The sequence below is a fragment of the Pinus tabuliformis genome, chromosome 3_2, assembly GCF_031772625.1.
Source record: "Pinus tabuliformis cultivar Carrire ecotype Pingquan chromosome 3_2, CPIR1, whole genome shotgun sequence".
NCBI classification, from domain to species: domain Eukaryota; kingdom Viridiplantae; phylum Streptophyta; class Pinopsida; order Pinales; family Pinaceae; genus Pinus; species Pinus tabuliformis.
The window spans coordinates 733,020,076-733,046,190 of record NC_142302.1 but is presented as its reverse complement, the minus strand read 5'-3'; positions in this window follow the sequence as shown (position 1 = coordinate 733,046,190).

Here is a 26,115-nt window from a genome sequence, read left to right as displayed (position 1 = left end):
AAAGGCTTTGTTGTTAGATCTTTAATTTTGATTGATTAACAAGTTGGAATCAGAGATTGTTGTTTGTTGGTTGATACAAGATGGCGAAAACACAGAGTGCGCGGTTTGAAATTGAGAAGTTTAATGGAAAGAACAACTTCGAGATCTGGAAGGTTAAGATGCACGATCTGATGGTTCAACAAGGCGTGTCAAAAGCATTGTTGGGAAAATCCAAATAGCCATACCATATCACAGATAATGAGTGGGCCGAGATGGATGAAAGAGTTGTCAGTGCTATTCGGCTATGTCTCGCGGATGATGTGTTGTTTAACATCGTGTCAGAGACAACCGCTGCAGGTTTGTGGACGAAGCTTGAGAAGCTCTATATGATGAAATCCTTGACAGATCAGATTCTTCTGAAGCGGCAGCTATATAGTCTGCGAATGAAAGAAGGTACATCAATAATTGATCACTTGAATGTTTTTAATACCTTACTGGTGCAATTAGACAGTCTAGAAGTTAAATTTGAGTCAGAGGATAAGGCAATAACTTTATTGTGTTCATTACCTGAATCGTGGGATCACTTTGTTACCTCCATAAGCCTTAGTACTTCAGAAACCCTTGAGTTTGATGTGGTTGTTGGAGCTTTGTTGTCTGAGGAAACATGGAAGAGGTCGAATGCAGACACCTCTACATCAGAGGTAATGATGGCCAGAGGTCGCTCAAGAGAGAGACACTCCGGGGGAAAGCATAGCGACTCTCGTTCAAAGTCCAAAGGAAAGAAGACTAAGGTGAGGTGCTGGCATTGTGGTAAAGTTGGACATCTGAAGAAGGACTGCTGGAAGCGAAAGCAGGCTGCTAAAGAAGGCTCTTTGATAGAAAAGAAGGAAGCCAACACCACAGATATAGGTTCGGTATCTGGTTCAGGTATGAGTGATGAAGTATTGTCTGCTAATGTGTCAAAACATGATCAACATTGGTTGTTAGATTCTGGGGCATCTAACCACATGTGTATTCATAAAGAATGGTTTAAGACGTATAGATCAGTTGATGATGGAGTCGTGTACATGGTTAATGATGTCACATGCAATATTGTTGGTATAGGAAGTATACAACTGCAAATGTTTGATGGCACAACCAAATTGTTAACTGATGTGAGACATGTACCAGATTTAAGGAAAAACCTAATTTCACTAGGTGCACTTAATACAAATAGATATAAAACTGTAATTCAAGGTGGAGTTATGAAAATTTATAAAGGTATCTTACTAGTAATGAAGGCTAAGAAGGTAGGAAATCTATTTCAATTAGAAGGTAGAACTGGGTCAGATCATGTGTCTACGGTGTCTGAACATGACAGTAGTTCCATTCGCCTATGGCATCAAAGATTGGGCCATATGAGCGAAAGAGGGTTAAAAATTTTGGCTGATCGCAAGTTACTTCCTAGTCTAAGATCTGGAAAGTTAGATTTCTGCAAGCATTGTCTATTTGGTAAACAAAATAAACAAACAGGGTATCAGGCTAATTGTTGTCAAGGTGGAGATTGTTGAGATTTTCGGTTTTGGTAAAATGGGCAAAAATCTCAGTAGGTGACAACAATAAGACGGTGTTGCTATATTAGCTCTATTTTGTTGGGAGAGAGTTAATGTGTAAGAGGATTTATGAGTTGGTTAGATTCTCTTAGCTATATAATAGCTGTCTGTATAGATATTGGTGTATGTAGAGTGTGTGAGGAATTAATTTATTCTTTGTAATCTCCTGATTGATAATAAGAAATTGTCGATGCCTATGTTTGGTGGACGTAGCCCAGATTGGTTGGGTGAACCATGTTAATCACTGTGTACTGTGTGTGTATGTTATATTTGCTGTGTTTTATCATTTCTATTATTTTTTTCTACACACTGTTTAGCTTCAACACTTTGTACTCATGATCTTTCTCATCACATATTTGTAGTAATTTCTTTTGATATTTGTTTTATATTCTAAGTATTTCTATTTTAGCCAAGGATGATTCAATCTTGGCTTGTTTTTCAAATAACTTCTTGATAAGGCAATCATGTACTTTTGTACTAGCTAAACAAGTCTCATTCGACTAAACAATTTCTTTTTTATAATACTTTTTCTTCTTTTTCTTCCTCTTCTTATTTTCTTTTTCTAAAATAATACTACTTGTTTCTCCTTCATGCATGACCTACAACCTATTCCAAATCTCTTTTACAAATTTGAGATCTATTACTATCTCAAGATGCAGATTCTGAAGATTGTTGTACATTGTACATTTAGCCTAAGCGTTCCACTATTTTTCTTGCATTTAGGGGGAATATTTAATATATCCATCACATGTTAGCTTCTAGAAATTAGTTCCATAACTTATCAGTTCATATTTTAGATTTTCTTTCCTCTCCTGAAAGTTTGATGTAATGAGCACAAGTATAATTTGATAATCCATTATTCAACCAGTTCTACCTTCTAGTTGTCAAGTTGATAGAAAAGGAACCATCTCTGATACCAATTGTTGGAAACTCAACTATACTAAGAGGGGATGGAGGGTGGCGGGGTGTGAGTTAGTATAGTGTATTGATAAACATGAAATTTTATGTTTACTTTCTTTTGACTATATATATGAATTGTTAGATGAGCAGTAGTACTTCATATAGATATTAGATTTAGAATTTAAACAACATCTAAATGACAACATAAGAAACACACATAAAAGAAATCACTTATGGACACTAAATATAAGTGGAAACCAGTAAAGGGATAAAACTGCAAATTTGTTGTTGTTGCAATGCAAGGGAAAACTCCTACTTTCTCTATTACAACAAGTTTTAGAGGTTAAAACCTCTCTACTATCATGTAGACTACAACTTGTTAGGAATCTCCTACTCCCTCTTACATTAATTTTCTATGGGACTCTACCTATAGGAGGCTGCTACCTCAATTTACTTTTGCAAGCTACAACCTAACTAGAAGCTCCTACTTCCACTTATAGGCTTCAAGTTGTTCGTTTTCAAGCTACTACATAAAAGGAGAAAAAAAATCCATGATACATAAAAATCTCAACACACTAGCTCTTTAACTTTGCATACCTCGATCACTAGTCTTTGCCTTCTCTTCAAATGAACTTCACATCATCTTCACTTCTTCTTTCTCTTTGTGTGAGGTAACTCACAAAAACTATCTCATCTCTCTCACACTCTCTAACTAGTACCTTTCAAAAAGACATCTTTTATAATCAGAACTTGTCCACTATTTATATTCCATATAGGAATATCTAGCAAAAATCTTGATTCTTTTAATACTACATATTCATTTCCAAATACTTTTAACTTTTAAAATCTTTCAAATTTTAAATATTAAAATAAAATAATCCTCCTAATAATATTAAAATATTTACATCAACCAAATATAATGATTTCCTAAACCAGGGATAAACCAATGTTAAAAAAACTACCCATTAATATCTATTTAGATAAGATCAAAACATTTTGTATCTATTTAGATAAGATCAAAACATTTTTATACACTTACTCAAGAATACATACTAACCCACATTAATAACAAAATTTACTCATTAAATCACTCAAACAAAATTGAGCACACTCCCAACGAACAAAATTGAACACACTCCCAATAAACGTAATATGAATTATACGGTGTGAGCATGAAATCTTTAACTAAAAATTTGTATTTCTTGAAACACTTCTTAAACATACCTTTACATCATAACTCTTCAACAACATAACCTTTAACATTACAATATATACCAGCAATACATCGCAACATCTAAATAAGCATTCACAACCCAACATACATCTCACCAGCAACATACTCGGGAGCTTCAACAATATATTCAAAAACCATTTTCCATTAATAACAATTTTTTAAACTATAATATGTAATTTTGTCTTTTTCAAAAAAATTAATATAAAATAAAGTATTTCTCCATATCAAAAACCATTTTCCATTAATAACAATTTTCTAAACTATAATATGTAATTTTGTCTTTTCAAAAAAATTAATATAAAATAAAGTATTTCTCCATATATAAATCTCATGAAAATATATAAAGATTAACTTTTTATTATGGATTATACATATTAAAAAAAATATTCTTCCATATATATTATTATTTTTTAATATTTTTTTTCTCAAAAACAATTACGATAGTTTTTTCTATTTATCAAATAAAATAAATGACATTTATCATATTAAAATTATTATTTTAATTTTTAAATTTATAAACTTGATATTACTGAAGATAGAGTATAATTTTGTGTACTATTTCTAAAAGAATGATATTGGTTAACGATAATTTAAATAAAATTCCCAAACAATGAAATTTTATTTGATTATTGATATTAATAAATTAATATCTCATAAATTATTTAATTTGTTGAATGTGAATTTTTTATTATATATTATTTCAGCCCATGAATTGTGATTATGAATAAATTTGAATTATTAATAAATTTGAATTATTATTTTCATATTTAGAAATGAGAAGTTAATTGTTTCGAGAATTACATTATCTTAAAGTATCTATTGAATTCTCAAAAATTAAATTTAAATTTAAATTTGAATTATAAGAGTAATTTTTTTTGTATATTTTTGGAATACATCATAATTTTATATATTTTCAAATTAAAATTATATTTAATAAATTATTAAAATAATTTAATATATATGTTTTTTAATTTTCTCGATCGTAGTGTGAGTTGGACGACATTTTCATTATGACGGATTAATGAAGATTGTTTTGCGTACAAACTCACCACCCTGTACATGTTTGAGGCATTTGGTGCGGTGGCCCCATGCATGTATGGTGTTAACAGTTCAACAAAAGTTGGTAGTGGTATTAAGCTTTGGTTCTAGAATTTGGTTAGGCACTTCGAGGGAGAAGTTGGTAAGTGACCTGTTACCCATAAATGAGTGCAGAAGGGTGGTGCTAAGCTCTCTGGAATGACCCAAATTCAGGCAAGGTGGAGGGCTATCCCTCTCCGTGCGAGGGTAAACTAGTATGTGATGTGTCATTCCGTTCACTCCTCCATGCAATGACTTATCTACCTAATCAATTTGGGAATGTCTCTGCATGCGTGTGTTTTCCTATTGCAAAAGGTCCATCTCACCCTCATGGTCTCTGGGTCTGTTCTGTTTGGGATTATTTTATTCAGGATGGGGTTATATAGGGTTTCTTTATGTATGGTCGACCCCTGGGACTTCCTGCTGGCTGAGACTGACATTTCTCAGATTTGGGGATGGGTAGTTTACAGTTTTTGTCCTGGGTTTCATCTTTCCGACTATTCTGGGGATGGGTTAGGGCTTCTTTTCTGTTTGATCCAGAGCCGAATTATTTGTTCTCGAGCCAAATTTTTCCATGGCCTCTACCACTGTGGGAGTCCTATTGGGCGTATATCTATGGCTCTCTGATGGTTCAAGAACTAGTTTTGTTCTTATGTATAATCTTTGGTGTTTCTCCATACCTTTTTCTAACTGTTATGTGAACGACCTCTGGGTTGTGGTGATTGTATCTATTTTTGGGTCAGTCGGTAATGAAGGTATTTAATGGAAGAAAAGGGAGGAAGTCCCTCAAGCTCTTTATTGGAAATTACGGTTTGATGCTTCTCCCTTGGCAGGTGTGCAGAGTAGTACTGGCACCTCGAAGTTGGAAACTTCTGGGCTTGGGCTACCACTTGTACAAGCAATTCGACTTACCCTTTCCTTCACTGAACATTGTAAGCACATGACAATGGCTCAAACAACGACTACAAAAGCTCGAAGCGCAACCTTGAGGGGTCAAGGTAGAAGAACCAGGGGGACCGTGACAATAGGGAAACCCAGCTCCTTTGGCGGAAAATTGAGGGGTTCTAAACCAGTTTCAATCATTATCAATGATGCAGCTACAAATTATCACGAAGGTGCGAGTGAGGAAATCTGGAAGCTAATCGAGTAATGGGAAGTAGACTTGAACACTGAGGCTCTCTCAATGGAAATTGAGGTGGAGGATTGGTGGGCTATGGTGTCGGATCTAGGGCACACCTGTGGCTACATCACTTAGGTCAAACAGAGCTTGTTCTTGTACTAGTCCATGAAGAGTATCCTAGAAAAGGATTTGGAGAAATCTCTATGGGCATGGCCGCAACGATGCAGGACTTTCCCAACTATAAACAAGAATTTCAGAAGCTCCAGTTTAAGATGAAAAAGTAGGATGGCCATATTTGATGAATAAAAGAACACCTCCCTTGCAGTGTCTCTCAGATAGAGTTCTCGAGTTCTAACGATAAGGACTCGACTCCGATGGAGTTTGCATCTGTCGAGGGAGTATAGTAGTCTACTAGCTGGTTTTTGAGTTTCCTCTTTCATTTTGTATGCGGGAAGCTTTTAATTTTCAAAATAGTGATAATTTTGTTTTTAGGCATGTAGTATTTAGGAAAGGCAAAGACATTCAGACTTATCTAACTTGGTTAGACAAACTTATTATCTTTTCTATTGGACAGTATATCACACTGTTAAGTGGCCAACAAACTTGGTTTCCCTTCAAAGAAGTTGAAACCACCTAACTATCTTTTATGTAGATGTAACTTGCTTTTATATTAATGAAAATAGAAAAACCTACCCAACTTACACACACACACACACACATATATATATATATCAAAACACAAAAATCTAATGTCCAACCACATTTCCTTATCAAATTAAAAAATTTAGTCACGTGCAATATACATATTAAAAAAAAAACTATATTTCCACAAATAATCCCAAAATAACCTTGGTCGTGGATTAAAGTGCAACATCACAGCTTGATTTGACTAACACCATTTTGTAATAAAACAAAAGAATTCGAATTATAATATATAAAAAAATAACTATATTTCCACAAATAATCCCAAATTAACCTCGGTTGTGGATTAAAGTGCAACATCAGAACTTGATTTGACTAACACCATCATGCAATAAATCAAAAGAATTCCAATTATAATATATCAAGATGAATAGACTGACACCACCATGCAATAAAACAAAATAATTCCAAATATAATAGATGAAGATGAATATATCATCTATGACATTTAAAAAACACGAAAAATGAGCATGAAAATATAGAAGTAAAGAAGATGAAATTTTAGTATCGCACTATCCTTGACCTCTATAATACACTAATTCTTCTCTAGAAGGATTCGTATCTCTTTATATACAACATCTATTTCTTGATTTAACTCTTTAAAGGAATTGGAGAATATATAGACTATTTATAGTATTGTATTATAGAATTATCTCATCAACCTTTAACAAAGGTTTTAAATTGATATTTTCACCGTTGATTCGCTTATGACATTATCTCACTAAACCAAAGTTATGGATATTTTTCAGCATAGATACCTGGTTGATTCATTTAAATGTTAAATGAGTCACTAAGTATCTGTAGAGAAAAACCATCACATTCTTACCACCAATATATTTTTTTAACGTTAACCTTAAAACCAATAAAGTTGTTAGATTATTTGATCCGTAACCAAACATTGTTTTAAAAATGTTTGTCAGGTGTAAAATATCACCATATCAAACAATTATGGGTTCCTAATTTGATAGATTATTTGATCGCTAACCAATCATTGTTTTAAAAAATGTTTGTCAAGTGTAAAATATCACCATCGCTAACCAATCATTGTTTTAAAAAATGTTTGTCAAGTGTAAAATATCACCATATCAAACAATTAGAGGTTCCTTTTCGGATCCTCTATCAAATTAAGCCCATACCTTTCTCTTTTCAAGGGTTTCCTTCAATATCTTTCTTAGGATTTCAATAATATTTTTCTGTTTCGAGGATTTTATGATATATGTAGTTACCTTTTTGTTATGAAACATTGATGATTTTTTGGCCACATTTCAACTTTTTAACACAGTATATTGATCATTAATTCAGATGAATTTGTAGAGACTGAATGATCAAATTTACTTATATAATAGAATTAAAATATTAATAATAATTTTCTGTTCTTTATAATTATTCAATTTTAAAAAATAGTAATGTACACATATATATTTATATATAATTTCATTTTAATTTTTTTATTATAGACAATTATATATAATTTTATTTAATTTTTTACTCTAGAAAATAATCACGACTACCACATTAGGAAATAATTAAAGACCATTAGAAAAACCTTTCTTACGCGTATATTAGACAAATTTGAACTTAACTAATTCACAAGTTTCTAAAATCCTAGTATCGGATGTGTATTTTAGGATAGGCTGAAGGATTGGGAGAAGTGACAAAATATAAGGAATAGTGCATAAGAGATTATCCCAATCCCTTGACCCTCCCCGAATGTGTGTCCCTACAATTTGGCAGTGTGATGCTTTATCTTATTTTCTCTTGTTGACAGTTTAATGCCCACCTTTTTCCCCTCTTATGATCCCACACAGTGTGTTCAAATAATGTATCATTGGCCAAATATTTCATTGCACTCTAGGCATATGAACATGTGTTGTACGCATTGCCTTAATTAGGTAACCATAAGATTGGAAAATGGTTTGGCAATTGGACATGACCTAATATGCATTTTCTTAATCTATGTTCCATGTATCACGTCATTTAAAAGGCATCAATAACTCCTTAGATGCCTAAATAGGTGAGGTAATGATACTAATAATTTGTAGGGAATTATACAATCACACAATCAAAATCCTTCTCACATGCCCTAGGTAATATTCTGATAAGTTTAAAAGCATTAGAGATTATGTCTTCCTTAAACTCAAGAAAGTACATGAAATAATATCTAGATTGGGAGCTTTGAATAGTAAGTTATTGATAATGAAAGATATATAGTCTATAAAATATCATATATCCTTACATCATGCAATCCCTGGTCCTTTGAGAGTCTCTAAGTAGTTGAAATGTTACCTATAGATAATGTTACTCTTTTTATGTCCATAAAACTTTCCCTAAAGTTGCTAAGCTAGCACAAGCTATCTAAACTAAACCATAACCTTTTATCGAGTAGTCCATAGAACAAGCAAACATGATAGCAAAGGTACTTTCAAAATTTAATAATATATAGAAAGAAATCGAAAGCTAAGTATTATTTCCTAGATTTGGTAATAGATTGTGGCAAAATATCACCTCCCATTAGATGATAAGATCCACCCTCATATACAAAAAGGATGTGTATGGGGATCCCCTCACCCATGTTTTAGTGCCTTAACCCCTATGTTAGAAAGGAAATCATAGGATTTTGAGTTTGTGCATATCTATTGAGGACAAAGACATGTGCCCAGGCATAATGCATTCTACCAAATACTGCAATTATACTAGAGAACTTCCCTAGTACACCTATATATGGAGGGGATCTCATTTATGTTAGGCACAAACAATTTATAAGGAACCATAAGTTTAAGAATCATATATTTGGGTGGCATATTATAACTTATTAAACAACAATTTATTACAGGTCCCTAAGTGTACATATCTTAACTTCCCCTCAAATTGTAGAAATCTATGAAAATGTGTAACACATTGAAACCTCTAGGTCACCTTTAGGAGGTGGAGGTATAGATTTTTTTAGTTTCTTTAATTCATCTCAAACACCATATTTAATGCTACATCAAGATCTTTCCAAGAACATAAATTTAATCCAAATCCAAGCTCTAGGCTAAAAATATGGCCTTTAGAAGGTTTCCTCCAATTTTCCAACTCAATGCCTTAAAAACTAACATTTGGTAGAAGATGTGTCACTATAAAGCCCCACGTCACACAATGATGATGACATATATGCTCAAGAGCCACTTGACCCCATCCTATCATCGCCAAAAAAATCTTAGAGCTCAAAATCAACATAATCTTATAAATTTAAAACTTAATATTAACTTACATTAATCAATTCACACACACACATGTTAGAGGGTATCTTTTAGAGTTTCTTTATTACAAACATTATATGTATGTTTAATATTTAATAAAAAAATTATTTTTCATGGTTTGTTTAATGAAACTTTGTGATTAAATCTATTAAGTTACTTGCATTTCTCAAATTAATATTTGTAATTATTTAACTTATTAAAAAAATAGCCACATAGCTACCTTTCACTTTTAACACTTCAACAATTTTATTTCTTACTTACAATGGTTTCCTAAGCCTATCAACGTGTATCGCCCATTTAGCTTATATGATTATGCTTAACTTATTAGAAAATATAGCCACATAGCTAACTTTCAACTCTAACATTTAAACAATTGTCTTTCTTACCTACGTTGGTTTCCTAAGCTTATCAACTATATTGCCCATTTAGCTTATATGGTTATGTTATTAATAATGTCATTGATATAGGTTGATAGTCATCATTTTTCACTTATAATGTTGTAGATATGCATATGAATGGTGGAAAGTAATGGTGCCAATTGGAATATGAAATATGGAAAATGACTTGGGTAACTACTTTATTGATGTGGTTGTACTCGTTGATATTAGGGGTGCATGGAATAGATTAGTTACCCTTGGTTGCCTATAGTAGACACGGTTTAACTATGGCTAAAAAATGTTGCCCATGGCTTACGATAGTTGCCAATGGTTAACCATGGTTGCGAAAAGTTGTTGATGGTTAACTATGGTTAAAAGAATTGACATGATTGACATTCATTAATAGTTTTAATCATTATTGAAGAAGGTTGACCATAATTAATAGTGATTAACCTTGATTAACAATTAATATAATAATATATTTATGTTACATTAATGTTGAGAATTATTTCCTTAATATTTTTCAACCATAATTAAACATTTTAACATGACATTAATATTAATAGTATATTATTAAAATTAATCAACCTTGAATGGCAAGGCATAACACCGATGAATATAGTTATATCAATTTTTAATATTTCTATATCAATCTTTAAATCTTGAATTAAATGATCTTGCGTTTAATGGAAGAACACCGAGAAACCGATCGAGTACATCTCCATATCTATCTGTATAGTATCTATGATTACGAAATATTGAAAACTAGCATTTTCACTAGATGTTGCAAAGGAAATGCCGTAAGGCATAAATTGAAAAATGTAAATATTTTATTTTTTAAATAAATGAAAAATTTATATTTAAAAATATTAATTAAAATAACATTTTAATACATTATGGAGGAGAGTATATTGATAATTAAAAAAAAATGATATCTAACACGAGAGAAAAAGTAACTAAGAGAGAATTGAAAATAAGAAAATTTTATGGAGAAAATATTTTAGTAATCCAATGTTCAAAATAAAAGAGAAGTAACATAAAATTAACATATAACATATATATTTATCCTTGATAAATGAGACATACTTTAGAAGCTTCATAAACTTACATTTATATTCACTTACTGTCATTATGGTTCCCTTACGTAGGTCATGAAACTCATTGACTTTTTTCATATAACAAGGCTGCATAGCTAGTGTTTCTGCCAGTTAGTTTGATTTAGTTACTAATTTACTTTTTATGGATGTGATGTAATTATTTTTGGTTAAATGTTATTAGACCAAATATTGGTCAAAGTATTGTTGTTGTCATGTTGTTTCTTTTCCTAGATGTTATATAACAATCTTTCAATTTCTTTTGATGTGTCATCTACCTAGCCAATTGGTTCAAGAACCTACTTCCACAACCTACATAAAATTATACTAGATGATTGATTGATCGATTTGAAAACACATGATGTTTATTGATAGGAGTATTCATTATTGTTTCCTCACAAAGGCCTTAAAAGAGAATAGGATACCCAAGTCAGGTATTGTTCTATTTGGTTGTCATGATTAAAAAATAAAACCCAACTCATTTAAGCCAATGAAAAGAAAGAAAATTAAAATCAATTTTTTTTTTTTTTTTATAAAATAAATTTGGTAAAGTGTTGTTTAACTTTTGGTCCAACAACAAAAAGTGTTTTTCGAATGTTTTTCAAACATGATATACCTTCCAGTAACAAGATAATAAGTAAATACCTGCCAGATGGCCTTCTTTGAATCCTTCAATGTCTTGCTCATTCCTCCCTCACTAGTTGTTTGATATGCTATCTCTCTAGCCTTCAATTTATCTGGAACATATTATGGGAGGACATGTGGGGACGTGATGATGCCAAAAACCCTGACATATGTAAATATTTCCTCCCCAAACCATGTATCCATTAGGAGGATGTCTACTCCAGCTTCTTGGGAAAACCTGGGGGCTTCTCGATTATAAAGCCACTTGTGAATAAGGAGCACAACTCCATGACAAATCTCGAAAAAATGTGGTTGAAAATTCGATTCCAAAATGTCCTTGTGGTATACGTGAATGGGAAGTGGATTTCGAACAGTTCATTTCCATCCCATGATAGGGAATTTTGAACTAAAACAAATTGTGTCCATGACATAGGTGCTCATAAAAAATGGAGCGTAAACCCTCGAAGCAACACTTCATTTCCTTATATACTCGATAATTGTTTTTGCAAAATTGTAAGACATAATTTGTGCCCAATTAATTACAGTTGCGTTAACAACGTCATCTATTAACAACAACCATTCTGGGGAGAACTTATTACTATCAGGTCTGCCAAATAGTCTACATAACATACCTGCTACAAAACTATGAGGGGGACAAACAGACGAAGTAGTGTACATACCATTTTTGTCTTTCTTGATTTTTTCCTCATTATTGGACCAGGTCCGAGTGCAGTCTACTAGGTCATTGTTTTCTTTGGCAAACTTCTCCACGAACTTCCTATCGTAGATGACTTGTGGCTATGGTAGGTGGTACATAAGCCGTAGGTTTTCTGGGGTAAAATATCGCATAACCCCTTCGCTTCTGGTCCTGAATTCTCTGTTTGAGATGTCAGCTTCATAAATAACCCATTTAACCATGTCGCTATAACGGATTACCTTCGGCCACATGGCTATTTAGTGCAAAAATGGGCATGTCGTCTCTAGAATGGAAGTGTCTGATGAATCACGTTTGTCAACTATAATTTTTATTTCCATAATCCTCGTCTACTCCCCCTCCATTATGTTATACATAGCCTCCCATGTAGATGTTCCTCCATCCGTGTTGCATGTAGTATTCGTAAACAGAAGAGTCATTTCGGACTTCTCATGTTATGGAACCAGCTCAAGAAAAGATAGAAAAGATAAATCCACGCCTTAGAATTCAGCCTCTTCGAGGGGACAACCTCCTTTACATTACATAAATGAACAATTCTTGGATGATTCAAATGACAAAACCTCCTTTCTATATATAAGATTCTAAGTAGTCACAATATAATCTAGCCAACCTAACAATAATAATATAAAGCCACAAAAATAACAATATAGGGATTCTATGGGGCATAATAATAACAATATGGGGGAAATAGCAGCACAACAATATAAATAAGAGGTATAACTACAATAGTAATGGGGTAATCACAAGTATTATAGGGACCCAACATACCCCTCGCCTTCAAAAAAGTGTTGTCCTCAACGCTTGAGTAGTTATGGATACTTCTGCATAAAATTCTCATCCTCCCATGTGGAATCTTCAGCGGATAAGTTCTTCCAGTTGATAAGATACTCTGAAATTGATCGATTTCGTAGTTGTCGAGTTCTTGTTTCTATGACTGCTTCTGGTTCCAATATAATTTTTCCTTCCTCGTCAGGTTTTGGCAATATTGTTTGAACTGGGAGCTTGTCTCCTATAACCTTCTTTAAACATGAAACATGGAAAACTGGGTGCAATCGAGAAGCTGCAGGAAGCTCCAATTTGTATGCCATAGTACCAATCTTTTGCAACACCTTGTATGGACCATAATACTTTGGTGATATTTTATTATCCTTCTTAGCTTGGTTGAGGGACATTTGCTTATATGGTTGTAGCCGTAGGAATACCCAATCACCTACATCAAAACTTCTTTCACCGCGATGTTGATCTGCCTGTTGTTTCATTCCATTCTGTACCAACACGAGGTTATCCTTTAAGAGTTGGAGGACTTGTTGTTGATGTTTTATGTGATGTTCCACTACCTGAACCTTAGAATTTTCTCTTAAATATGATGTGATGGATGGTGTTTGATACCCATAAAGTGCCATAAATGGGGTCATTTTTTTTGCTGTATGGAAGGAAGTGTTATGCCACCATTCAGCCAGAGGCAACGATTTGACCCATTGTGTCCGTTTATCAGATACAAAGCAATGAAGATACCCTTCCAAACATTTGTTTACTATCTCAGTTTGCCCATCAGATTGAGGATGATAAGATGAGGTATGAGCTAACTGAGTACCAAGACAATAAAATAATTCTGTCCAAAAATTTCCAGTGAAAATGGGATCTCTGTCACTTACAATAATCTTTGGGTTTCCATGTAGCTTTTGAATTGTTTCTATAAATGCAGTAGAAACTGTACTAGCTTTACATGGATGTGATAATGCAAAAAAGTGTGCATACTTGGTAAGTCTGTCAACTACCACCATGATGACATTCTTTCCCTCAGACTTGGGTAAACTTGTGATAAAATCCATTGAAACCTCCTCCCAACGTTTGCTTGGAATGGATAAAGGTTGTAATAGACCCGGTGTCTTAATTGTTTCAACTTTATTTTGTTGGCAAACCAAACATTCTGCCACAAACTTTTGAATATCTGATTTAAGGCCATCCCAAAAAAATTCTTTCTTAACCTTGTGGTAAGTTTTTAAAAATCCTGAGTGCCATCCTAAGGGAGAAGTGTGCAACTCCATAAGAATCTTTTGCTTTAGCTAGGAATTCTTACAGAGGTATAAGCGATCTTTGTACCATAACGAATCGTTTTTCCAGCTAGATGTATCAGGCATACTGGAATCTTGTTGTACCTTTCGAATAAGTGCCCACACTTCTTCGTCATTCTTCCATTCCTCCCTTGCTTCGTTTATCCAATCTAGTTGGATAATAGAAATGGCGCACAACAATGCTTCCACATCCTCATGCTTTCTTGAGAGTGCATCTGCCACTACATTGTGCTTCCCTTTTTTGTAGATGATTTCAAAGTCATAACCCAACATCTTTGTGACCCACTTTTGTTGCTCTTTAGAGGGTAATCTTTGTTCTAAAAAGTATTTAAGGCTATCATTATCCATTTTTACCTTCAAGTGTCTTCCCATTAGGTAGGGTCACCATTTCTTAAGTGCATGGAGTATTGCCAACATTTCCTTCTCATAAATAGATTTGCTTAAAAACTTTCCCTTGATTGGACGACTTTCAAAAGCAATGGGTCTTTCATATTGCATTATAACATCACCAGTTTCATTTTCTAAAGCATCACATTCCACAATAAAGGTTTTTGTGAAGTTCGGTGTAGCTAAGACCAGTGCTTGGCACATTGCCTCTTTAAGACGTTCAAAGGCCTTTGTTGCTTTTAGAGTCCATGAAAATGCATCTTTCTTCAATAATGTTGTTATAGGTGCCGCTATTCTCCCATAATTCTTAACAAACTTGCGATAATACCCTGTCAACCCAAGAAATCCTCGCAGATACTTTATGGATGTGGGGATTTTCCATTCCTTAATGGCTTTAATTTTGCTAGGGTCTACCTTAACTCCTTCATGAGATAGAATATGACCCAAACATTCCACCTCCTGGACTCCAAAGAAACATTTGGATCTTTTTGCATATAATTGCTTCTCCTCCAATAGTTGTATCACCCTGTCAACATGTTCAACATGATCCTTCCAAGACTTGTTGTAGATTAGTATATCATCAAAAAATACTAACATAAATTTTCTAAGGAATGGTTTGAAAATTGAATTCATCAAACCTTGAAATGTTGAAGGTGCATTGGTAAGGCCAAAAGGCATGACCAAAAATTCATAATGACCCTCATGAGTTCTAAATTCAATTTCAGAATGTCTTCAATCTTCATTCCGATTTGATGATATCCTGAATGAATATCCAACTTGCTGAAGTAAATTGATCCATGCAATTCATCCAGTAATTCATCAATGATAGGAATGGGGAACTTATCTTTAATAGTGAGCTTGTTGAGATCCCTATAATCCGGACACATGCGCCATGATTCATCCTTCTTGTGCACCAATACTACTAGAGTAGAGAGAGAACTTTGACTTGGTTGAATTATACCAGCCTCTAGCATTTCTACAACCATATGTTCAATTTCACTTTTTTGGACATAGGGATATCTTTACAGCCTGATGTTTGGAGGAACACTTCCTGGAATCAGATGAATAACATGATCATGATCACGCATAGGTGGGAGACCTTTGGGAGTCTCAAATACCTTGGAATGATTGTCCAGGACTTTTTGGAGATCTAAAGAAATAGATGATTCCGATGTGGAAACATCTAGCGAACATAATTGTGCAATTACACCTCTTTGCTCCTTTTTTAGAAGCTTTGTCATACCATTAGAGTTGATTATCTTTCCTGGTTTCCCTGCAATACCCCTTAATTCAACTTCCTTTCCTTCCATAGAAAATTTGATGAAAAGTTCTTGAAAATTAAAAGCTATTGGACCCAAGGATTATATCCATTCGACTACTAATAAAACATCAGCACCTCCCATTGGAATGGAAAGCATTGGGCTAGTTAAGACATATTCTCCCATGGATAGCTTGATATTATGGCACTTTCCAGAGCAATTTATTGTTCCTCCATTTGCAATCATCACTTGACACTCTGGTGTTGAATATAGGAAGCAATTCAATTCTTTTGCTACCCTACAATGAATAAAATTGTGGGTGCCTCCTGAATCAATCAACACTATTACCTTTTTCTTCTTGATTTGTCCTTCTATCTTGATGGTTTGAGGAGCGGTAATTCCCGCCAATGCATTACAAGATATGGTTGGATTTATTTGTTCTTCATCTAGGCTTTGTGCTTCGAGTGTATCCTCTTCTTTTGACCCTTCTTACTCCTTTTCTTCTTCCTCTTCACAATCTATGTAGAATAATTTCTTCTCAGCACACTTATGACCTTTAGTGTATTTGCTATCACAACTGTAACAAAGCCCTTTTTCGCTTTTTTCTTCCAATTTTTGTGGTGTCAACCTTATAGGTTGTGGAAGACTAGGGAAAACAACACTTCCGTCTTTATAGTCGTGAGTGGTATTCTTCCTCGTTGCCATAATTTTTCTTTCCATTTTTCTTGCTAACCTGAATGCCTTCTCTAATGAATCAGGTTCCCAAAGGCGAACATCATGTTGGATATTATCCTTTAAAGACCCTATGAACACATCAATCTTATGCTCCTCTAGAATATATTTTACCCTTACGTTCAATTTTTGGAACTCCTCATTGTGCTCCATTATTGAACCCTTTTGTTTGAGATTTATCAGTTGGCTAAAAAAAGTGTTGCTTTTTGTATCCTCATAATGTGTTATCAATTCTTCCGTAAAAATTTCCTAAGTGATAAATTGTTTAGAAGAGCAAAGCCATTGATACCATACAAAATGATTTGGTTCCAAATATAAAGTTTCCATACGTACCTTTTGTGTGTTTTTCACATTATTGAGATCGAAGAACTGCTCCATTTCTAATATCCATGTGGCGGGATCCTTGCCATCAAACTTCCCCATATCTATTTTTGGAACATGGTGGGTCTTTGATCCAATATTAGAGTCTATGGAATCATGGTTAACATTTCTTTTGTTCACATTATGAGTTTCTTTTACAACCTTTTCACCATTAGTAAGTATTTCTTGTAGAAAATTTGTCAAATCTATCTTCAAATCTGCCATGTCTGTCTTCAAATTTGTCTTCAAATCTGTCTTCAAATCTGCCATGTCTCTCTTCAAATCTGTCTTCGAATCATTCATCTTAGCTTCCATTCCCTTTATCTTAGATTCCATGCCATTTATCTTAGATTCCACACCATTTATCTTATCTTCTGTTAGCTTTTGTGAGTGTGACATTTGTTGCACTTGTTCCTGTAATTTTGATATATCATGTAGCATTTCTTCCTCTTCTTCATGAGTCATGCTAGAGCTTTCATGTTCCTTACTAGTTGTTTTCATTTTCTCTCCTCGGGGCATCAGTTGCCGATAATAATGCTTTACTATTCCCTTTCAATTCCTTCAAACCAAGCTTACGCAAAAATTTAAAAAAACTACACACCTTTTTTCACTTTGTAGAAGCCTGATATTGAATCTGATGTATCTTTGTAATTTCTGATCATCCAGTTTTGAAATTGTGATCTATAGTAGCCTTCTGCATCCTCTTTCCAATGCCACTAGTATGACCCAAATTGGTGTCTCCAAGGAAGAGTTATGCGAAATCTCCCACAGTGACTTGATTATAGACTAATTCAGTAAGGCAAACTTGTACGATGTGCCACGAGTCACTGTTTTAACCTATGGATCTGAAAAATGCATAAAAGAAACAACATTTTGTCCTATTCTTGTACCTTCTAATGAAATTTAAATTTGATCCCCATAGAGAAGGTTATGAGGATTTTCCCCAGGTCACTTGTTTGGAATGTAATTCAGGAGTCTGCAAAAATACCAACTTCCTCAGATCATATCTCCGCAAATATAGCGCAAAAAGATCTGAAATTCGGACCCGAGGTTCAACGCGATTTCTTCTCAAATGTATTTTTTTTTCAACTTCTGAAACGTCGCAGAAAAAAAGTTATAGCGAAAATTCCACGATGACCTGTTTTGAGCAGCGAAACCCTAGAATCCAAAGCTCTGATATGAAATGTTATGAAACTAGCTCAAGAAAAGATAGAAAAGATAAATACACGCCTTAGAATTTAGCCTCTTCGAAGGGGCAAACTCCTTTACATTACATAAATGAACAATTCTTGGATGATTCAAATGACAAAACCTCCTTTCTATATATAAGAGCCTAAGGAGTCACAATATAATCCAGCCGACCTAACAATAATAATATAAAGCCACAAAAACAACAAGAGAGGGATTCTATGGGGCACATTAATAACAATATGGGGGCAAGAGGGGCACACCAATATAAATAAGGGGTATAACTACAATAGTAATGGGGTAATCACTAGTATTATAGGGACCCAACATCTCTGAAGCGACTGACTTGCCTTTCATCACCATTGTTCTCAATGCTTTGCTCTGCAGACTTTTCCTAAAAGTGAAGAACAACAGTTATCGGATACACAAAGATGAATGTAAAACGAAATAATGCAGATAGCTTGTAAAGATGATAAAAGGATTTTTATTTGAATGCACGTAAGAAGATATCATATCACGCTAAATAGATTTTCACACGTAAATGTAGTTATCTCTTACCAAATTCCCACTAATGATTTGTTATCCCATAGCTTTCATGCTCATAAATGTTTTCATCGTAAAGCGTGAAGAAAGCTTCTAGGGTGACGAGCCTTTGAATTGCGATGATAGCAATTGTACGATTTACGAAGCAATATCGTAGATCGCAATATCGCAATATGCCTTTCAGCATTTCTTACCTCCCGCTATGTTTCTACAAGATGCCAGATGCGAGCCACTCGTTAGTTGTTTCAAAACGTAGCTGATTTCCAGGTTTATCCTATGTAAAAGACATTTTTTATTGAGTGGCCTACCTAGAACATTTTCTTATGATATTTAAGGAGTCAGTACAGGTCTTAATTGCATTTCGTAATATCGGCTTGTGGTAAGTACACGGTGTTCGTTAAAATGCCCGAAATGTGATGTGATAAGAGTTACAACGGCATTGTAGTTTCACTTCTCGCATGTTTCGGAATGACCTTCCTAAAGAAGGTCTTTTATGAATGGTGATATGCAATGTGAGACTTAAGCCTAAAAAGCTGGAGGACTTAGTTTATGTTGTATTTTATGATAGTTTCGAGCATAGAGTCCTTGCTTAATCAATTTTATTGATTTTGGAGGGTTAGAAAGGTATTTTGATGGGTTTAAATCATGTTATATGTGTGAAGGTAAGTTTCTAGCAGTTTTAAAAAAAAGGGGTTTTGATTGATATCTTTTCTTTATTCCAAAAAATAAAATAAATGCGTAAATGCAAAGTTATGTTTTTTCGATAGATTTTTTGAAGGGTCCCCATTTATTAACACAATATTAACTACTATCATTAATAAATGGGGATTTGTTGAATACCACAACAATTGGCGATTCACTTGGAAGAACCAGTTATCTCTGAGATTTTTTTGAAATTTGTAAAACTTCCAAAATAAAGATGGTTTTGAAAATAAAATAGTTACATGGAATATAAGGTAATAAATATTTATCTTCATTAATAAAACAACATCTACTTAACTACCGTTCTTTTGATTATTCTTTTCTCATAAAAAGTTACTTTGTCTACTTCAGTCTTTACTTGGTTTTTTCAAGATAAAAGCAAGAAGTCTCTCCTCGGATCAGTTTTTGGTATACTCAGTTGTCATAGGTAGAGCCTCTGTTGTAAGTAGGCATTCATAGCCTTGACAAGGTTACCTGTTAACCAACAATGATCCAATATCCCACTTAAATCAAAATACAATTTTAAAGATAAGCTTGTAAGTGTACTTATTGATTTCTTTCTTTTCTGAAGTTATTCATGGTTGCTTCAGCTCTTCATCTTTTGATTCTTAAAGGAAAATTTCTTGGTTTGGTGACCAATATTGACAATTCCATTCACTTGATTTGTAACATAACTGAACAAGTTGGCTCGTGACGAGACCCCTTGTCGTTTGATTAATATAATCTTAAGCCATTACCCTATTTTGATATGCACTGTTGGTAATGTCAGTTAGTTATAATGTTATGATCATGGTAAGCAAGCTCTTGATGAGACCTCTTATCCTTTAAGTTTAAATCTATTCTAGAATTACACTCTAAAAATGAAATCTAATTAAGTGGTGAGGATCATTGACTCCCTAAGAGCTTATGGACGACAATTGTACAGTTTTGAAAATGCATTTCTATAGAGGGAATTTTCTTTGTTATAGATACTTTCCTGGATTGATGTAAAGGAGAAGTTTCTTTCTTAAAACTAAGTTTCATCAAAATCAGATAATTAAGGCAGAAAACTGGCAATTTAAGAGCAATCAAACTTAACTATATATTTCATACGTGAAGATTACTTTAATAACAATCTTTACTTATACAAGCAGAAATTCAAAATTAAAAAGAGACTACCCTTTGTAAAACCAAAAGTAAATGCTTTTGAATTGGTATTATTATTTCAAAAGGAAAATTTGAACTAAAGGCAATAATATAGAGTGAACATAGGAGATCATCTTCTATGGAAGGTATTTCTTTAGAACCTTTCCATTAATAGGTAGAGATTCTCTCTTACCTAATAAGTCTTATCGCAGAAAAGTTGATGGGCCTAATTGTTCCACAATCTAAAATGGGCCAAGCCACATTTGTTGGAACTTAGTATGCTTACCTTTCTCTTCATGGGATTTAGCCCATTTTAATACTAGGTCTCCGAGTTGAAAAGATTTTGAAGTTAGAAAATTTGAATCAAAGGAGGCTTTGACTAACTGTTGATGATGTGCATGCGTGCTCCTGTATTTTTCCCTTTCTTGTTCAAGCTTAAGAATTTGGAATTGTCTCACCTGCATAGATGAGGAAGGAGTTTATCCAATGAATTTAGCTAAGGCTAAGGAGGGAATAGCTACATTTGTTGGTAATACTGCTTCTTTCCCATAGTCCAAATTAAAAAGAGAAGTGCCAATGGAGATTTTCTGAGTTATTCGATCTGTCCATAGAGCAAACACTAAAGACTTATGTCAGTACTTTTTGCCTTGGTCAACAGTTCATTTAATAATCCTGATGAGATTTTTGTTTGTGGATTTAGCTAATCCATTTCCTTGCGGATAGTAATCAATCGAATACTTAAGCTTAAAACCTCTTTTAAGAGAAAATTTTGTCATAGCATTACCTGAAAAATAAGATGCATTATCAAACATCAAAGCAGATGGTAAGCCAAACCTGGTGATGATAAATTGATTTATAAATTCAATCATATTTTCTGACTTGTCTACCTTGAGTGGAATTTTTGGTGAAATAATCAGTGGCTGTAAGGATGTATCTATGTTGCTTAGAAGAATGATGAACGATCTAACCTATTACATCCAATCCCCATTGTTCAAATGGTTGGTCAATGTTGAATGGTTGTAATGGTAGCGTGTGTTTTTTCAGTCTTCCAGCAGTTGTTTGACAAATCTTGCATCTCCTTGCATAACTATGTGCATCTTTGAACAACGTTGGCCAGTAATAGCAGTCATGTAGGATTTTATTTGTTGTAGTATCACCTACAAAGTGACCACCAGGTGGTCCATCATGAAGTTCCTGTAACACCTTCTCTACCTCATATTTTTCAAGACATCTAAGTAAAACAGAATTATAGTTTGTTCTAAACAGCACATCCTCAATAATTTGATATTGCCTAGCTTTTAATCTCAAGGCTCTTTTCTTTGTGTAATTTAATTGGGTTGGTGCATATCCATTTTTCATGTAAAATATGATATCAGCATACCTTGATTCTGTGTCGTTAAGGCTTACCTCGTAGATTTGTACATCATCACTTGAATGCTACAATTCTGATAGATTTAATGCTCCTGCCAACATCCTGCAAAAACCTTGACCTTTAGCAATTTTCGTCGATTTAATTTCTATGTCATATTCTTGCATGGCTCTCACCCAATTTTTTCCCTTTTCTCCCATGTCCCTTTGTACTAAAAGATTTCTCACTATTCAGAATGGTACTATGATTGTAGTGTGGGTTTTGAGGAGAAAAGGTTTCAAGTTTTTTATAGATTTGAAAACAGCAAAAGCTTGATTTTCAACATCAGAGTAATTTAATTCAGCTCCTTGTAGATTGGAGCTAAAGAAAGAGATTGGGGCTTCAACTTTATCTTGATTCTCTTGTGTTAATATGGCTGCATATGATTTCTCGAAAGCAAAAATATATAGAATGGAATGATTGGAAAAATTGGGGGTTGCTAAAGATGGGGCGTTTAAAATTTCTTGTTTTATCAAGCTAAAACCTTCATGTTCCAGATGTCCCCATTTAAACAGAGAAATTTTCTTTATCATGGTTTGAAGAGGTAAAACAATTCTCGAGAAGTCAGGGACAAGTCTTTTAACAAAATTTATTTGACCCAGGAAATATTGCATTGATTTCTTATTATGGAGTAAAGGTATTTCAAAAATTTCTCTAATTTTGTCAGGGTCAATATGAATTCCTGCTTTGGACACAATGAATCCAAGGATCTTTCCTTCACTTAATGCAAAAAAGGACTTCTTGTGGTTCAAAGAAATTCCATACCTTTGGCAATGTTCAAAGATTCTTTTTAAATCTCTTAGATGATTACCGCGTTTTTTGGAGTATATTGTTATATCATCCAAGTAGATCACCACTGATTTTTTTACCAAACCCTTGAAGGGTATATCCATAGCTCTCTGGAAAGTGGCATGACCATTGATGAGTCCAAATGGCATTTCCTAATAAGCATAAGTGCCCCACTTTATCATGAATGTAGTTTTTAGCTACTCATCTGGGTGTACTAAGAATTGATTATAACTTGAGAAACCATCCAAGAAAGAAATTAATTCTGAGTGTGCTACTGATTGCAAAATTTGTTCCATAGGGGGTAATGGGAAATTGTCCTTATGGAAAGCTTTATTAAGGTTATGGAAATCTACACATATCTGAATATATCCATTCTTTCTTTTGACTGGGACAAGATTAGAAACCCACTGGGAGTGTCTGATAGGAAAAATTATTTTGGCTTTCAGCAGTTTATTCAACTCAGATTTAATTTGACTTTCTAAATTAGGATGGATTTTAATCAATTTCTATTGAATAGGTCTTTCGTTGAGTATCATGGGAATATTATGTTGAATAATAGAGGTGTCATATGCCTTGAGATCTTCATAGTTCCATGCAAAGACATTCTTGTATCATTTCAACAAACCTATAAAAGCTTCTTTTTCATCTAATGTAAGACAGAGACCTAAGTTGATATTTTGAGGTTTTAAATCAGTCCCAATGTTGATCAATTCAAACCTCAGAGTTGAACTCTGAAGTTTTGGATTGGTGGACCATTAAATCTGTCTTTAAGGTCATATAAATCGTCCAACTTAACTACATATTTTGGTATAGCATTAATGATTGTTTCTTGTTTAAGCTGGTTATCATGCTGCTCCTCATCAACTATCTGGTCATCATAAGAACCTTTTAAAGTCAGAAAGCTTATGATATCTGGATCGTTATTAAAGACTCTCCAATTGGTGATATTGTGAGGAGTAGAAGGCATAAAAATTAATTTAATGGAAAATCTACCTAGGCTGTAATCTTCTAGTGGGATAAGCTTGGAAGCGACATTAACTAGAAGATTGGCACTAGCGTTCTGGAGTCTTGGAATAGGGGAAATATTAAATGTTGTAAAGTGGAGGGTCAGGTCTTGGATTAATGATCGATAATGTTTCAAATCTCCTGAAAAACAATGTATAGTATTTCTCACATCTTTTATGACAATCTCTAAATCTCCAAATACTTAGAGGAATTTAACGTTAAGGCCAATTGCCTTATACAAAAGTTACTAGTGCTTTGTATTTAGCGGTGTTATTTGTGCAATCAAATTCAAGTTTGCATACTAACATAGTTTTTGCCCCTCTAGGTTGATAAAGATGCAACCTGCTCCTGCTCCATCATTGGAATTAGATCCATCAAAAAATAATTTCCAAAATAAAGATCTAACTATAGGTTTATCTACAAAATTTACACATTTAGAAGTGTATGTTTGAGAAAAAGTTTCAACCTGAGAGACAACAAAGTTTTCTAAGAAAGGTGAAGTATGAGCCTTGAAATTTCATAGAAATGATTCTACAGAATAATTTTCGATTATATTGTTGTTATACATGATTGGCTCATTTTCTCCTTCTAATTATGTCACTATGAACTTTTGACTCTTCTCATGATCAACCCTTATTTGGTTTTGTTTGCCATTATAGCGAAGTGACATGTCAGACCAGTTAGTTGCAAAAACCATCAAGTTTTTCTGACCAGTCCCTACTAAGGATTAAGCCACAGAAATCAAGAATGTCAGCTACAAGTATATCAATGACTTGGCAAACTTTAGGGTTTTATGAAAGTTTTATTGTTTCTTGGTTAAGTTCCCCAAAAAATTTGACTTGAGAGGAATCTAACTGAACTATTCGTACAACAAATTTCTGAGGTTGAACATTCAACTTTGCACAAATTGTTCTGGGTAATATGCTAGATGAAGCTAGAGAATCAACTAGACAGTTGTGTAAGTTTTGGTTAAAGACTTCAAAAGTAAGGAGAAATGGCAGGGTGTGGGATTTTGATCTCTCCCAAATTAAAGCTATATCATTTGGATTAATTTATTTCAAAGAAGCACTAGAGGGTCTTCCCATTTCTTGGGGAGCTTGTCAGATCACGGTAGCAGGAAGTGGCATAGTAAGTACTTCTTTGAGTTCTTTGGGAAGTAACTTTGGCTGATGTTTCAATTTACTAAGCTCATGAAATGTGATGTTTTCCGTAGTCTTATTCACATCATCAATAATATTATATTCCATTTCAATAGAAACTAACAAATTTTTATATGAAGGAGAATGATCCAACTGGGTAGGTGTAGTTTGAGGAGATTTTGGTACAAATTTCTTACATGTTCCTTTGTCCCTGGGGGGTGGCACTGAAGCATTCTGTTTTGGATTTCATTGTGACAATTCGACAAGATTTTTACTTCGGGTAGCGACAGGTAATGCTTCTTGAGTTTCTTCATTGGGAAGTATAAAATCCCACAACCCTTGTAACTTTGCTACTCCCTCATCATCCATTTGTTCTTCATTTCTTGAAACTTCGCCCTCCTCTCCATCTAATTCATCATTTGATATGGAATTTGGGATTTAGGATTAGCAGGGGAATTCCTTTTAAATGGTCTAAAAGGTTTCTTAGAGGAAGTCTCTGCTACCTATTTTTTTATATCAACCATTTTGTTAGACATGGTATTGAGGACCTTCTGTAACCCTTCAAGATTAAAAGGATATTTTGGTGGTTTCATCTTAGAGCCATCTTTGAAAATTACTTTCTTAGATTTCTGTTCTTCTAGTGCATTTTTCTTTTCCTCAGCTAGAATGCGTTTTTCTACAACTATTGCATCTTTCGTATTTTCTACCAAAGTTGGTTTGGTAGCTCTATCAACGGATATAGCTATG